General features: G+C 45.3%; 2 non-coding genes across 2 annotated transcripts; both read right to left on the bottom strand.

Moving 5' to 3' along the window:
• Positions 1-2,144: 2,144 nt before the first annotated feature.
• Positions 2,145-2,215, bottom strand: trnag-ccc (transfer RNA glycine (anticodon CCC)). The gene has a single exon. It is a non-coding gene; the product is annotated as a tRNA-Gly (tRNA).
• Positions 2,216-6,572: 4,357 nt separating this feature from the next.
• Positions 6,573-6,643, bottom strand: trnag-ccc (transfer RNA glycine (anticodon CCC)). Its single transcript has one exon. It is a non-coding gene; the product is annotated as a tRNA-Gly (tRNA).
• Between the last annotated feature and the right edge of the window lie 4,723 nt (positions 6,644-11,366).

Here is an 11,366-nt window from a genome sequence, read left to right as displayed (position 1 = left end):
TCGCCGAGTAAGCAAATTCCATTTTCTGGCAGCTACAATTTATTTTTGGCTTTTGTTAATACAAGCGGGGACACTGCGTTAACATAAAAAGCAAAATGCAGCAGATACTGCATCTGGAATTGTTGACTAAATGCTGGAAACACTTCGAAGGTCCTGGAAGATCTGTGGACAGAGAATCACAGGGTTAACCTCTCAGATGCATGAGCTCACGGCAGAGCTAAGATTTTGCACTTTTCTAGGTGCCGTGGGAGTTTCCTTCCAACGTTTTTTAGCTACTCAAAAATTACATAATTAAGAAACTAACCTTCCCCAAAAGAATAAATAGGAGCTGGATTGGACCATTCGGCCCCTCTAGCCCCGCCATTGAATAAGTTCGTGGCTGATGAGATCTTCGAGACAACGCAACATTTCCGCCCGCTCCCCATAACCCTTGACTCCCCGACATACAGAACTCGTTTGACGTCTTACAGTGTGGCCCGAGGGACAAGCGACTTCAGTTATGTTGATGGTGTGGACAAGCTGGAATTGCTTTCCTCTGGAGGCTAAGATGAAATTTAATAATGGCTTGCAAAATTACAATGTCTTTTGATAGAGGAAATAAAGACAAACGCTTTCCAATGGCAGAAGGGATGGTAACCAGAGGTAGAATTGTCTTATGCAGCGAATGTTAAGGCCTCATGAATATCAGGATAAGTTATCACGGCCCAGGTACTCTGTCATTCGAGTCTTGCACACGTAGCTTATGTGGCATTTTTCACACTGGCAATGAGTTGACTGATAGCCGTGCTGTGATCAGCTAAGTTTGTTGGGGAGATGCAGTCGGCAAAATAATACATGGAAGGCGGGTAATAACCGTGACTGTTCTGACACTGTGAGGTACACATAAATGTGGGCATTTAAGGTGTCTTGTTCCCAATGTCATTTCCTGCTGACTTTGAAACAGCAGGCATTTTAAAGAAGGCAAGGAAGTGAATGTTGCACCTCGGTACCGAATGTTGCGCTGCTGACTGTTGAGGCAACAGCAGCGTGGAAAGTTGAAAGGTTGATGAGGTGCAAGCATTGTTTCGCGCGGGTGCTTTGATTGCTGGCATTTCAAACAGCCAGAAAAAGCACTGATTCGCTGACCTGGAATTCAAACCCGGGCCGCGGCGGTGAAAGCGCCGAATCCTAACCACTAGACCACCAGGGAAGCATGCGGAAAGCATCCTGCCAGCAAGCAGAACAATGCAGTCTTTCCTCCTTGCTGCTTTGAAATTCAGGTCACTTTCGCGCCAGGCAAACTTTTCGTACAAGATGTCATTTTTTAGGCGAGATCACAAACGACATGTTCAAGAAACCACAGCATCAATTGCGGGTAGGCGTCCACCTGAAATCTATTTGCTTCTGTGCTTTTCTCAGTGATACACAGTCAGAGAAAAGCCGTCGGGATATTGAATAATCAGCACCAAAATATCAAGGACAACACAGAGGAAATATTAATGCACTGCTTGAGACAAAGGCTTAAACACATACACGAACACAGATGTGTGCTCACTTTGTGTGGGTATGTCTCAGATATCCATATGATTCATGGAAGCTTGCAGTACAGTATGAGGCCATTCGGCCAATCGTGCCAGTGCTGTCCCCTTGAAAGATCAGACGTGCTTTCTCCCGCTGTTATCTGCATTTCCCTGTCCTCTCTCGTTCCGCAGTGCCCCGCACAAAAGACAAACAGAAGGAGAACACTATGCTAACGAGGAATTGATGCAGGAGCTTTTTATACAGTTCCTCACCGTTTAAAATTATTTTAGGTTCAATTTTTCGCTGTTGATCTTTTCCAAGGAGCACGTTAAGGTGCTGCCCAAAGGTTTAAAATTGGGGATTTTAAAATTCCTCCCCGTCGGGGAATTTCACCCCGGTCTCCCGCGTGACAGGTGGGGATACTCACAACTATACTAACGAGGAAGTGAGCAATGTAATGTCTGTCAGAGTAAGAATCGAGCCTGTTACACAGAAACAGGATGCCATTCAGCCCCTGAAAACTGTTGCACAGGAACAGGAGCAGAACATTCATTCCCTTGATCCAGTTGCACAGATACAGCTAATATATTATTTATGCTCAAGTGATGTGTTTGCTATGAAATGAATTGTTTAAAATGTTAACTTGCATTGGCCGGGAATCGAACCCGGGTCACCCGCGTGGGAAGCGAGAATTCTACCCCTGAACCACCAATGCACGCCGAGTTAACAAATTCCATTTTCTGGTAGCTACAATTTATTTTTGGCTTTTGTTAATACAAGCGGGGACACTGCGTTAACATAAAAAGCTGAATGCAGCAGATACTGCATCTGGAATTGTTGACTAAATGCTGGAAACACTTCGAAGGTCCTGGAAGATCCGTGGATAGAGAATCACAGGGTTAACCTCTCAGGTGCATGAGCTCACGGTTGAGCTAAGATTTTTTACTTTTCTAGGTGCCGTGGGAGTTTCCTTCCAACGTTGTTTAGCTTCTCAAAAATTACATAATTTAGAAACTAACGTTCCCCAAAAGAATAAATAGGAGCAGGATTGGGCCATTCAGCTCCTCGAGCCCCGCCATTTAATAAGTTCGTGGCTGATGAGATCTTCGACACAACGCAACTTTTCCGCCCACTACCCATAACCCTTGACTCCCCGACATACAGAACTCGTTTGACGTCTTACAGTGTGGCGCGAGGGCCATGTGATTTCAGTTATGTTGATGGGGTGGACAAGCTGGAATTGCTTTCCTCTGGAGGCTAAGAGGAAATTTAATAAAGGCTTGCAAAATTACAATGGCTTTTGATAGAGGAAATAAAGACAACCGCTTTCCAATGGCAGGAGGGATGGTAACCAGAGGTAGAATTGTCTTATGCAGCGAATGTTAAGGCCTCATGAATATCAGGATAAATTATCACGGCCCAGGTACTCTGTCATTCGAGTCTTGCACACGTAGCTAATGTGGCATTCTTCACACTAGCAATGAGTTGACTGATAGCCGTGCTGTGATCAGCTAAGTTTCTTATGGAGATGCAGTCGGCAAAATAATACATGGAAGGCGGATGATAACCGTGACTGTTCTGAGACTGTGAGGTACACATAAATGTGGGCATTTAAGGTGTCTTGTTCCCAATGTCATTTCCTGCTGACTTTGAAACAGCAGGCATTTTACAGAAGGCAAGGAAGTGAATGTTGCACCTTTGTGCCGAATGTTGCGCTGCTGACTGTTGAGGCAACAGCAGCGTGGAAAGTTGAAAGGTTGATGAGGTGCAAGCATTGTTTCGCGCGGGTGCTTTGATTGCTGGCATTTCAAACAGCCAAAAAAAGCATTGGTTCCACTGACCGGGAATCGAACCCGGGCCGCCGCGGTGAAAGCGCCGAATCCTAACCACTAGACCACCAGGGAAACTGTGGAAAGCATCCTGCCAGCAAGCAGAACAATGCAGTCTTTCCTCCTTGCTGCTTTGAAATTCAGGTCACTTTCGCGCCAGGCAAACTTTTCGTACCAGATGACATTTTTTCGGCGCGATCACAAACGACATGTTCAAGAAACCACAGCATCAATTGCGGGTAGGCGTCCACCTGAAATCTATTTGCTTCTGTGCTTTTCTCAGTGATACATAGTCAGAGAAAAGCCGTCGGGATATTGAATAATCAGCACCAAAATATCAAGGACAACACAGAGGAAATAGTAATGCACTGCTTGAGACAAAGGCTCAAACACATACACGAACACAGATGTGTGCTCACTTTGTGTGGGTATATCTCAGATATCCATATGATTCATGGAAGCTTGCAGTACAGTATGAGGCCATTCGGCCAATCGTGCCAGTGCTGTCCCCTTGAAAGATCAGACGTGCTTTCTCCCGCTGTTATCTGCATTTCCCTGTCCTCTCTCGTTCCGCAGTGCCCCGCACAAAAGACAAACAGAAGGAGAACACTATGCTAACGAGGAATTGATGCAGGAGGTTTTTATACAGTTCCTCACCGTTTAAAATCATTTTAGGTTCAATTTTTCGCTGTTGGTCTTTTCCAAGGAGCACGTTAAGGTGCTGCCCTAAGGTTTAAAATTGGGGAAGTTAAAATTCATCCCCGTCGGGGAATTTCAGCCGGTCTCCCGCGTGACAGGTGGGGATACTCACAACTATACTAACGAGGAAGTGAGCAATGTAATGTCTGTCAGAGTAAGAATCGAGCCTGTTACACAGAAACAGGATGCCATTCAGCACCTGAAAACTGTTGCACAGGAACAGGAGCAGAACATTCATTCCCTTGATCCAGTTGCACAGATACAGCTAATATATTATTTAAGCTCAAGTGATGTGTTTGCTATGAAATGAATTGTTTAAAATGTTAACCTGCATTGGCCGGGAATCGAACCGGGGTCACACTGCGTGGAAGGCGAGAATTCTACCCCTGAACCACCAATGCACGCCGAGTTAACAAATTCCATTTTCTGGTAGCTACAATTTATTTTTGGCTTTTGTTAATACAAGCGGGGACACTGCGTTAACATAAAAAGCTAAATGCAGCAGATACTGCATCTGGAATTGTTGACTAAATGCTGGAAACACTTCGAAGGTCCTGGAAGATCTGTGGACAGAGAATTACAGGGTTAACCTCTCAGGTGCATGAGCTCACGGCAGAGCTAAGATTTTGCACTTTTCTAGGTGCCGTGGGAGTTTCCTTCCAACGTTGTTTAGCTGCTCAAAAATTACATAATTAAGAAACTAACGTTCCCCAAAAGAATAAATAGGAGCAGGATTGGGCCATTCGGCCCCTCGAGCCCCGCCATTTAATAATTTCGTGGCTGATGAGATCTTCGACACAACGCAACTTTTCCACCCGCTCCCCATAACCCTTGACTCCCCGACATACAGAACTCGTTTGACGTCTTACAGTGTGGCCCGAGGGACAAGCGACTTCAGTTATGTTGATGGTGTGGACAAGCTGGAATTGCTTTCCTCTGGAGGCTAAGAGGAAATTTAATAAAGGCTTGCAAAATTTCAGTGGCTTTTGATGAAGGAAATAAAGACAACCGCTTTCCAATGGCAGGAGGGATAGTAACCAGAGGTAGAATTGTCTTATGCAGCGAATGATAAGGCCTCATGAATATCAGGATAAATTATCACGGCCCAGGTACTCTGTCATTCGAGTCTTGCACACGTAGCTAATGTGGCATTCTTCACACTGGCAATGAGTTGACTGATAGCCGTGCTGTGATCAGCTAAGTTTGTTAGGGAGATGCAGTTGGCAAAATAATACATGGAAGGCGGATAATAACCGTGACTGTTCTGAAACTGTGAGGTACACATAAATGTGGGCATTTAAGGTGTCTTGTTCCCAATGTCATTTCCTGCTGACTTTGAAACAGCAGGCATTTTAAAGAAGGCAAGGAAGTGAATGTTGCACCTCGGTGCCGAATGTTGCGCTGCTGACTGTTGAGGCAACAGCAGCGTGGAAAGTTGAAAGGTTGATGAGGTGCAAGCATTGTTTCGCGCGGGTGCTTTGATTGCTGGCATTTCAAACAGCCAGAAAAAGCACTGGTTCCCTAACCGGGAATTCGAACCCGGGCCGCGGCGGTGAAAGCACCGAATCCTAACCACTAGACCACCAGGGAAGCTGTGAAAAGCATCCTGCCAGCAAGCAGAACAATGCAGTCTTTCCTCCTTGCTGCTTTGAAATTCAGGTCACTTTCGCGCCAGGCAAACCTTTCGTACCAGATGACATTTTTTCGGCGAGATCACAAACGACATGTTCAAGAAACCACAGCATCAATTGCGGGTAGGCGTCCACCTGAAATCTATTTGCTTCTGTGCTTTTCTCAGTGATACATAGTCAGAGAAAAGCCGTCGGGATATTGAATAATCAGCACCAAAATATCAAGGAAAACACAGAGGAAATATTAATGCACTGCTTGAGACAAAGGCTCAAACACATACACGAACACAGATGTGTGCTCACTTTGTGTGGGTATGTCTCAGATATCCATATGATTCATGGAAGCTTGCAGTGCAGTATGAGGCCATTCGGCCAATCGTGCCAGTGTTGTCCCCTTGAAAGATCAGACGTGCTTTCTCCCGCTGTTATCTGCATTTCCCTGTCCTCTCTCGTTCCGCAGTGCCCCGCACAAAAGACAAACAGAAGGAGAACACTATGCTAACGAGGAATTGATGCAGGAGCTTTTTATACAGTTCCTCACCGTTTAAAATTATTTTAGGTTCAATTTTTCGCTGTTGATCTTTTCCAAGGAGCACGTTAAGGTGCTGCACAAAGGTTTAAAATTGGGGATGTTAAAATTCCTCCCCGTCGGGGAATTTCACCCCGGTCTCCCGCGTGACAGGTGGGGATACTCACAACTATACTAACGAGGAAGTGAGCAATGTAATGTCTGTCAGAGTAAGAATCGAGCCTGTTACACAGAAACAGGATGCCATTCAGCCCCTGAAAACTGTTGCACAGGAACAGGAGCAGAACATTCATTCCCTTGATCCAGTTGCACAGGTACAGCTAATATATTATTTATGCTCAAGTGATGTGTTTGCTGTGAAATGAATTGTTTAAAATGTTAACCTGCATTGGCCGGGAATCGAACCCGGGTCACCCGCGTGGGAAGCGAGAATTCTACCCCTGAACCACCAATGCACGCCGAGTTAACAAATTCCATTTTCTGGTAGCTACAATTTATTTTTGGCTTTTGTTAATACAAGCGGGGACACTGCGTTAACATAAAAAGCTAAATGCAGCAGATACTGCATCTGGAATTGTTGACTAAATGCTGGAAACACTTCGAAGGTCCTGGAAGATCCGTGGATAGAGAATCACAGGGTTAACCTCTCAGGTGCATGAGCTCACGGTTGAGCTAAGATTTTGCACTTTTCTAGGTGCCGTGGGAGTTTCCTTCCAACGTTGTTTAGCTTCTCAAAAATTACATAATTAAGAAACTAACGTTCCCCAAAAGAATAAATAGGAGCAGGATTGGGCCATTCAGCTCCTCGAGCCCCGCCATTTAATAAGTTCGTGGCTGATGAGATCTTCGACACAACGCAACTTTTCCGCCCGCTACCCATAACCCTTGACTCCCCGACATACAGAACTCGTTTGACGTCTTACAGTGTGGCCCGAGGGACAAGCGATTTCAGTTATGTTGATGGGGTGGACAAGCTGGAATTGCTTTCCTCTGGAGGCTAAGAGGAAATTTAATAAAGGCTTGCAAAATTACAATGGCTTTTGATAGAGGAAATAAAGACAACCGCTTTCCAATGGCAGGAGGGATGGTAACCAGAGGTAGAATTGTTTTATGCAGCGAATGTTAAGGCCTCATGAATATCAGGATAAGTTCTGACGGCCAAGGTACTCTGTCATTCGAGTCTTGAACACGGAGCTAATGTTGCATTCTTCACACTGGCAATGAGTTGACTGACAGCCGTGCTGTGATCAGCTAAGTTTGTTAGGGAGATGCAGTCGGCAAAATAATACATGGAATGCCGATAATCACCGTGACTGTTCTGACACTGTGAGGTACACATAAATGTGGGCATTTAAGGTGTCTTGTTCCCAATGTCATTTGCTGCTGACTTTGAAACAGCAGGCATTTTACAGAAGGCAAGGAAGTGAATGTTGCACCTCGGTACCGAATGTTGCGCTGCTGACTGTTGAGGCAACAGCAGCGTGGAAAGTTGAAAGGTTGATGAGGTGTAAGCATTGTTTCGCGCGGGTGCTTTGATTGCTGGCATTTCAAACAGCCAGAAAAAGCACTGGTTCCCTGACCGGGAATCGAACCCGGGCCGCGGCGTTGAAAGCACCGAATCCTAACCACTTGACCACCAAGGAAACTATGAAAAACATCCTGCCAGCAAGCAGAACAATGCAGTCTTTCCTCCTTGCTGCTTTGAAATTAAGGTCACTTTCGCGCCAGGCAAACTTTTCGTACAAGATGTCATTTTTGAGGCGAGATCACAAACGACATGTTCAAGAAACCACAGCATCAATTGCGGGTAGGCGTCCACCTGAAATCTATTTGCTTCTGTGCTTTTCTCAGTGATACACAGTCAGAGAAAAGCCAAGCCGTCGGGATATTTAATAATCAGCAACAAAATATCAAGGACAACACAGAGGAAATAGTAATGCACTGCTTGAGACAAAGACTCATACACATACACGAACACAGATGTGTGCTCACTTTGTGTGGGTATGTCTCAGATATCCATATGATTCATGGAAGCTTGCAGTACAGTGTGAGGCCATTCGGCCAATCGTGCCAGTGCTGTCCCCTTGAAAGATCAGACTTGCTTTCTCCCGCTGTTATCTGCATTTCCCTGTCCTCTCTCGTTCCGCAGTGCCCCGCACAAAAGACAACCAGAAGGAGAACACTATGCTAACGAGGAATTGATGCAGGAGGCTTTTATACAGTTCCTCACCGTTTAAAATTATTTTAGGTTCAATTTTTCGCTGTTGATCTTTTCCAAGGAGCACGTTAAATTGCTGCCCAAAGGTTTAAAATTGGGGATGTTAAAATTCTGCCCCGTCGAGGAATTTCACCCCAGTCTCCCACGTGACAGGTGGGGATACTCACAGCTATACTAACGAGGAAGTGAGCAATGTAATGTCTGTCAGTGTAAGAATCGAGCCTGTTACACAGGAACAGGAGCAGAACATTCATACCCTTGATCCAGTTGCACAGATAGAGCTAATATATTATTTATGCTCAAGTGATGTGTTTGCTTTGAAAATTACATAATTAAGAAACTAACCTTCCCCAAAAGAATAAGTAGGAGCAGGATTGGGCCATTCGGCCCCTCGAGCCCCGCCATTTAATAAGTTCGTGGCTGATGAGATCTTCGACACAACGCAACTTTGCCGCCCACTCCCCATAACCCTTGACTCCCCTGTAGCTGAAATATATGTCTATCAGACATACAGAACCCGTTTGACGGCTTAGAGTGTGGCCCGATGGACAAGCGACTTCAGTTATGTTGATTGTGTGGAAAAGCTGGGATTGCTTTCCCCTGGAGGCTAAGAGGAAATTTAATAGAGGCTTGCAATATTACAGTGGGTTTTGATAGAGGAAATAAAGACAAACGCTTTCCAATGGCAGAAGGGATGGTAACCAGAGGTAGAATTGTCTTACGCAGCGAATGTTAAGGCCTCATGAATATCAGGATAAGTTATCACGGCCCAGGTACTCTGTCATTCGAGTCTTGCACACGTTGCTAATGTGGCATTTTTCACACTGGCAATGAGTTGACTGATAGCCGTGCTGTGATCAGCTAAGTTTGTTAGGGAGATGAATTCGGCAAAATAATACATGGAAGGCGGATAATAACCGTGACTGTTCTGACACTGTGAGGTACACATAAATGTGGGCAATTCAAGTGCCTTGTTCCCAATGTCATTTCCTGCTGACTTTGAAACAGCAGGCATTTTACAGAAGGCAAGGCAAGTGAATGTTGCACCTCGATACCGAATGATGCACTGCTGACTGTTGAGGCAACAGCAGCGGTGTGGAAAGTTGAAAAGTTGATGCATTGTTTTGGCTTTGATTGCTGGCATTTTAAACTGCCAGAAAACGCACTATTTTCCTGACCGGGTAATCGAATTCGGGTCGCGGTGGTGAAAGCGCCGAATCCGAACCACTATACCACCAGGGAAACTGCGAAAAGCGTCCTGCCAGCAAGCAGAACAATGCAGTCTTTCCTCCATGCTTCTTTGAAATTCAGGTCACTTCCACGCCAGGCATCTTTTCGTACAAGATGACATTTTTTAGGCGGGATCACAAAGGACATGTTCAGGAACCCACAGCATCAAGTGCGGGTAGGCATCCACCTGAAATCTATTTGCTTCTGACCCACTGACCACAAGCTGACCGATCACAAAGAAAGTGACCAAATGATCACAATCTGAAAGAACACACAGAAACTGACCCATTGACTAAAACCTGATGGAACAAACACTGAAACTCTCACACTGACCACAAACTGACCTAAGACACCGAAAGTGACCCATTGACCACAACCTGGACAAACACACAGAAAGTGACCAACTGAACAAATCATGACTGAAGAAACAGAAACTGACCCACTGACAACAACTTAACCTAACACAGAGAAACTGTACCACTGATCAAACACTGATGGAACTGACAGAAAATGATCCACTGACCACAAACTGACCGAAAACAAAGAAACAAACCCACTGACCACAAACTGACCGAGCACACAAAGACTGGCACAATGAGCTCAACCTGAACAAACTCACAGAAACTGACCCACCGGACACAACATGACCGAACTCACAGAATCTGACAAAATGACAACAACCTTACTGAGCACACAGAACTGACCCACTGACCAAAACTTGAACAAACACAAAGAAACTGAAACACTGAAGACAACCAGACGTAACACACATAAATTGGCTCACTTACCACAACCTGACCGAACACAAAGTAACTGACACACTGACCACAACCTGATCGAACATACTGATTCTGATACACTAACCACAACGTGACTGAACGCACATAAACTGACATACTGACCAAAAAGTGACCGAACACACAGAAACGAACCCACTGACCACAACCAGACCGAAAGCACAGAAACTGACCCACTGACCACAACCTGGCTGATCAAACATAAACTGACACAGTGACCAAGTCCTGACTGAACACACAGAAACTGACCCACTGACCACAACCTGACAAAACACACAGAAACTGGCCCACTAACCACAACATGACCAAACACACAGAAACAAAACCACTGACCACAACATGTCCGATCACACATAAACTGACCCACTGAGCACAAATTGACCGAACACACAGAAACTGACCCACTGACCATAACCTGACAGACCACACAGCAACTGACACACTGACAGCAACCTGTACGATCACACAGAAACTGACCCATTAACCACCACCTTTCCAAACAAACAGAAACTGATCCACTGACCACATACTGACCAAAGTCAACCAAACTGAACCACTGATCACAGCCTGCCCAAAACTCAGAAACTGACCTTCTGATGATAACCTGGCCGGACATGCAGAAACTGGCCAACTGAACACAACATGACCGAACACACAGAAACTGACCAACGGACCAGAACCTGATCAAAAACACAGAAACTGACACTCTGACCACAGCCTTACCAAAGACAAAGAAACTGACCTACTGACCACAACCTGGCTGAACACACAAAAACTGTCCCACTGACCACAACCTGACCAAAGACACTGAAACTGACACACTGACCACAAATTGAACGAGCACACAGAAATTGAGCAACTGACCACATCCTGACCAATCACATAGAAACTGACCCAATGACCACAATCTGACTGAACACACAGAAACTGACC

This window comes from Somniosus microcephalus, unplaced genomic scaffold, assembly GCF_052327205.1.
Source record: "Somniosus microcephalus isolate GS21.2 unplaced genomic scaffold, FLI_Smic_1.0 unresolved_chr8, whole genome shotgun sequence".
NCBI classification, from domain to species: domain Eukaryota; kingdom Metazoa; phylum Chordata; class Chondrichthyes; order Squaliformes; family Somniosidae; genus Somniosus; species Somniosus microcephalus.
Note: the sequence above shows the minus strand (reverse complement) of the source record. Positions and strands in the feature narration are given on the sequence as shown.